Source organism: Callospermophilus lateralis, unplaced genomic scaffold, assembly GCF_048772815.1.
Source record: "Callospermophilus lateralis isolate mCalLat2 unplaced genomic scaffold, mCalLat2.hap1 Scaffold_138, whole genome shotgun sequence".
Classification (NCBI taxonomy): domain Eukaryota; kingdom Metazoa; phylum Chordata; class Mammalia; order Rodentia; family Sciuridae; genus Callospermophilus; species Callospermophilus lateralis.
In genome coordinates, this window is record NW_027512535.1 from 587,861 (window position 1) to 593,860 (window position 6,000).

The window sequence follows — 6,000 nt, forward strand, 5'->3', positions numbered from 1 at the left end:
CCTTTATAATGTGTAGAGCCTTCTGGAACTTGATGTGAGGGGTAGCAACCACAACCAGTTCAGTTCTGTTTCAGAAAGTCTACTGAATTTCTATGCTGTGCCAGGCCTAAGGCGTGTTAGGCGCACAGGGCCTGGCAGAGAGGTCAGGTTAACTCTACAAAGACCCCAAGAAATCAGTCATTTAAATCTACACTGCTGAAAAACGCATCAAAAGTAAGAATATAACACCTGTCAAACTTTTACTTACACTTCCGGCCCAAAGTTCTGGTGATACCTCTGCCAGTTTATAGTAGACATATACAGGGTCACCTTTTTTAAAATTCACAAAACGACAATCTGAGCCTCTGAAATCTTCAAGAGCTTCACCTCGGTACATTAACACTGTATATGAACATTGAAAAAAGAAAAGCAAACATTAGGACTTGATTTTTCACAATCCACATTGACCCATCAAGAAATACGAATCCCACTATGAACAAAAATCAAGTTTTTCCAGTACTGGAATCACTTTTAATTCACCTGCTCAAAGTATCTAAAATTCTTAGAGATTTTATTGCTATAAAATACAATATTCCCTGCAATTAGACAAGGGAAAAGGAAGCTTCTCTATTTTTCTCTGTGCTGAGAAATAAAAAGCAATGTGGCTACCACCAACCATGGCTGGTTTCAGTGAAACTCTTGGTTCTTGCAGGCCTCAATTTTTTTGTTTCATAATCATAAAAAGCTTCATTTTGCAAATATGTAAATCCAAGTGTAGACACGGACAGGTTTAAGTATGGCTTCATGCAGAGGTAATAGGGAGAGAAGAGGGAAGAATATCCAGGAACCCCCAAGGGGTTAATTAACTTGAACTAACCGCTAAAAGACATTACCTTTAAGTGGCTGCAAGTGCTACCATGCAGCCGTAAATACTGTCAATTTCATTTGCAGCAGAGTTGCTGTCTCTGTGTTCAGGATCTGGGTAAATTACCAGGAAATATATTTTCTCTGAGCAAATATTGTTGACTATATCCAACATTAAGATTGTTTCAAAACATCCTCATTTGTATTTTTTTTTAATAAACAAAATCAAAAGTGGGTATCCTATCTGACAAGGAACAAGTTTAACCATGAGAAAAGGTCAGGCAATACCTTCATGCTTAAAATGCAGGACTAGAATCACAATTGATCTAGAAACTGGTAGAAGCAACATTTTTCTTTTGGTTGACCAAATACAGTTTCTGATTTAAGATGAAATGCACAATAGATGTATGTAAAAAGCACAAAGAAGAAATGGAAATAACACTTTTTCTAAAAGCCAATTAGCAGTAAAATACACAAGAATGTGTGTTTTATAAAAATATATGTCTGAGGAACAAACACAGATTTGGAGAGGGTAACTTGTTATTTTGAAGCTAAAATAGGACTATTTTCAAAACTGTCAGCATCCTAATTCATATATAATTAAGAGGCCAAGTTGAAGGTGAGAGACACTTTAAGGTGGGGAATTCTCATCACAAGTGGAAATGGCAATGTTTCTCTTGTTCCCCCTTAGGTCATAGAGGGTTTACAAATCAGTAATATATTAGGTGACAACATAATGCATACTATGGAGCACCTATTTAGTTCTTATTTATTTATTTTTTTTGGAGCACTTATTTGGAAGGCACACAAGGACACCTGACATACACACCTCACTACTTCCTACAACACAACACAGACCCACCTGTTGTGTTTGGTCACATCTGTTTGGACACAGGCCATTTCTCAAGTTATGTTACCCCACTGAACCTTACCAACACCATGTCTTAGTACTGAGGAAGCATCAGTGATGAGATTGTCCAGGTAGCCCACGTAGGATAGCGCGTGATAGCAAAGAATAGCAAACATTCTACCATGCTGGAAGCCTGATTTTGTTCACCCAAAACTGAAAGGAAATATCATGGCAGCTGCTTTGCTTTTCTGAGTGTTTATTTACTCCAGCCTTAGGGTTACCTCTAGGAACTGCTTAACATATATTGGAGACATCTTTTTTCTTTATTGGAGTGGAACAAACAATTCAAATTATAAAATTTGTTTTTGGTAACACCAATTTAGGCATAAAGAGCTCAATGGTAAACTTCTTGGCCTTTTTATCATGAATATTTTAAAATATGTACTGCTTACAATTTATGGACAACACGGTCATCAAGTTACAAGGTTACTAGAAACCAAGCGGGAGGCCATAAGAAGTATTCTGGGCCAGTAAATATATAGAGGAAAGAGGTTCCAACAACACTAGCGACTGAGTCTAAAACTGAATTGGCTTATAAAAATCTTGGAGTATTTATTATTGTTATTGCAACAAACCTCTTCATCTCAATCTGAATGGCTACATCCTCCCCACCGCCCACCTCCAATCCAGGACTGGGAAGCAATTCTGTCTGCTTCCTGCGCACAGAAGAGGCTGCAGTTCCCAGGTGGCCGGTGCAGATCCTTGGCCTCTTTCAAAAGCAAAAGATTACTGGCCCACCTGCTACCCAACCTCAAATATGAAGGGAGGCTTCTATGCACAGAAATGACAGGATTGAAGCAGAGTCAGGGCCGAGACCTCGGAACACATTGTGTGCCTGGACTCGGTGCTCTTTCCAAGCCTAAACTCTAGTCCCTGTTAAAAGGCAAAACCAGCCCAATCCCCAGTGCAGCAAAAGGACAAAGGGGCCAGTGAGCCTTTCCCAAGTAGCCCCACCATCAACCTGCCGCTGGGATTAGGGCCACCGGGCCCTGGAGGGCATCTGCCCTGATACCGCACCGGCCCAGGTCCCTGTGGCGGGGGCAGAAAAGTGCTCTGCTACAGTGTGGGGAGCCCCAGGCGCGCAGGGCGCAACCCCATCACCCACTGAGATCCTAGTCAAATCCTGGAAGGGAATAAACTGAGAGCTGTCCCTGGGGAATCCTGTTTCCCAACCCCCGCCTCAGTCAGTAGAGAAAAATAAAACACTGGCAACAAGTGGGAGTCGAAGCCCCCGGCAACCCAAGCGGGCTGTCCGGGGCGCCGGCAGAGCTGGAGGGGACACGCAGGGTCCCGAGGCTCTTGTCACTCCTGCGCCCCACCCGTCATCCTGCGACCCCCTAGCCCAGCCCACGGGGCTGGGGACTGGGGGGGATCGGAGCCCCATGCAGCCCCGAAGAGCCACTGCGGAGACCCGAGGATGCCCGCCCGCCTGCGCACTCACTGCTGCATACGTGGTCTGCACAGAGTTTGTGCTTCCAGAAGCGCCGGCCGGTGCTCGGGTCCGGTTGGCCCAGCACTCGCCAGGTCGGACAGAGCACGAACAGCCAGAAGAGCAGCCCTGGCACCGCAGCCATGTTGTGGTCACCTCAGGGAGCCTGTGACGCGGTGGAGTAGGCTGCAGGGCTCAGGGGGCGGTGGGTAGCGAGGCGCGGAGGGGTGGCGCCCGGGAAGGCTTCAGCCTTTCCCGGTTGACACGTCAGCAGGGATATATGGGGGTCGATGCACTGGCTCTACTGGGGAACACACGGAGCCGGAGCTCCCCGTCCTTCTCTAGTGGAGACCTTCTCCTCAACTGAAGACCTTCTCCTCTAGTCGCTGCCGTGGCAACTAGGACTCTTTCTCGTCCAATCACCTGCCTTTGCTTCTGTACCCTCACAAGCCACCCTCCGCATGATTCCATTCATCACCCACCCATCCCCCGCCACTCCACCAACTGGTCCTTTCTGGCTTTCCTCAACCTCTCATTTCTGGTCCATCCTGAACTAGCCTACTCCACTTCACCATCATTACCATCCCCCATTCCTGGTCTGGTACCTCCTTTTCTGAACTACCAAATCCCACCCATGACTTGTGACAGCTAGTCTATGGTTTCAAGCTCCCTCCCCTTCAAACTCCTAGAGGTTCCTTGAAGCCCCACCCCAAGATCCCTCTGATTAGGAAAGGGGAAAGTGGGAAAGTGAATGGAACTGTGAGTGAGGGTGTAAGCTGGAGACTATGGCCTGCTCTTTTTAAGGTGGGGACAAGTGAGGGCAGAGAGATGGGCAGTAGTCTTCGGGCTAAGATCTTGAGATTCTTATCTTTATCCATAAGGGAAAAAAATCATTTAATTCAACAGCATATTTTTAACTTTCATTTTGTGCTACCATTCATGCCAGACGCTGGACAAAGCCCTAGCATGGTGTGGGAGTGGATGAAAATCATAAGACAAGATATCTGGTCCTGGTCCGAAAAAGTCCACAACATAGTGGGAACCAACTGTCAAAACCGATTGTCAGAGAAGAAAGCTATTAGCTAACATTTTTTGAACACTTTCTTTATGTCCAGTTGTTATTCTGAAGGTTTTATACATATCAATTCATTTAATCTTCATAACAATAGTACCTTACAGTAGTAGTAGGTCCTATTCCAATCCTTATTTTAGAGTAAATTGAAGCAGTCACACATCCAGTGAGTAATGGAGCTAAGTTTCAAACCCAAGGAGTAGACGCCTTTTCATCACAACCCATCAACTAACAAGCAAATGTTGTACTTTCTGACAAGAGGAGCAAAATCTGATTTAAATCATAATATAGCTGAATTACTGATATGTACAGTTAAGGGGGGGAAAGGCACAAGCTAGCCAGCCCAAGGAAGAGTGTCTGCAATGCTCCCATCCTTGGTGGAGCCATTCTCACTTGTCTGTTACCAAGGGCTTGTTACTATAGTCTCTGCTAAAGTTATTCATCAACCTCCAACAATGAACCCATCAATTGTTTCCCCAAATTAACTGAATCTTTAAAACTTAGAGAAAAGAATGTAGTCCACCATGTTCATAATGTTAAATAAAGAAAACAATGAAAAAAAGGTGTGTACAAACATTTGTCTACAGGGGTCATGAGAGGTCCCCATTGGTCCAGTGTACTTCTGTGCTTTCTGGAGAACCAGTGGATCATAGAGAGAAACTGAGTCATTCTTCATTTCTTTTCTACCATGTATTTATTATGTTATAAAATGTATCTAGTAGGCATCTCTAACAACATGTTGAAAACTGAACTCATTTTTCTCTCAAAATCTGCTCCTTTCAGTCTTCCCTATCTCAGAAATAAGAATGACAATTTAATTCCCATTATCCAGGTGCTCAAAGCCCAAAACTTACAAACCATCTTTGATCTCTTTTCTCTCACATTCCAACTCCAGTCCATTAGACAATATTATGTCTTTATTTTTATAATTTTATTGAGATATAGTTGACCTACAATAAATTGCAAATGTTTAAGGTGTACAATTTGATAAGTTTTGACATGAATATACCCATGAGACTATCACCAAAATCAAAAGAGTCTTTCATCCTTCTTTGTAATCCCTCCCCTCACCTTTTCTGGCTGTCTCCAAACATCTCCTGTCATTATAGATTGTTTTGCATTTTCTAGAATTTGATATAAATTATACAGCATTTTATTTATTTATTTTTCTGACTTCCTTCTTTCCAAGTAAGAATTTGAAACATGCCCAGAATCTGACCACTCCTCTGCATCTGCTAAGCCAATATACAGGCCAAACCCACATCATAAGTCACCTGAATGATTTCCATAGCCTTCTTCTGTCCTTGCTTCTGCCCTCATTTTCCCCAATATCTATTGTCCTGATGGCAACTAGACTGATATTTTTAAATATAAATTTGATTGCGTCTCTCTGTTCAAAATCTTCCTATAGCTTCCCATTTCCAAATAAAAGGCAATGACTTTAGCCAGGCCTGGTCGTACTCATATGTAATCCCAGAAGCTCAGGAGGCTGTCAGGAGGATCCTGAGTTCAATGCAAGCCTCAGAAATGTAGTGAGTCCCTAAGCAACTCAGTGAGACCTTATCTCTAAATAAAATATTTTAAAAAGGACTGTGGGTGTTGCTCAGTGTTTAAGTGCCCCTGGGGGTTCAATCTCTGGTATCAGGAAAAAAAAAGGTACGACTTTATAATGGACTGCCCTGCCTTATTATGGACTGCTCTTAATCAATGTGACTCCCCTCATCCTTTTCTCCCCATTTCCTAACA

At 43.2% G+C, this 6,000-nt stretch overlaps 1 pseudogene; it reads right to left on the reverse strand.

Moving 5' to 3' along the window:
• The window catches only part of LOC143640221 (transport and Golgi organization protein 1 homolog), a 39,652-nt pseudogene extending 36,325 nt beyond the window's left edge, over window positions 1-3,327 (reverse strand).
• Between the last annotated feature and the right edge of the window lie 2,673 nt (window positions 3,328-6,000).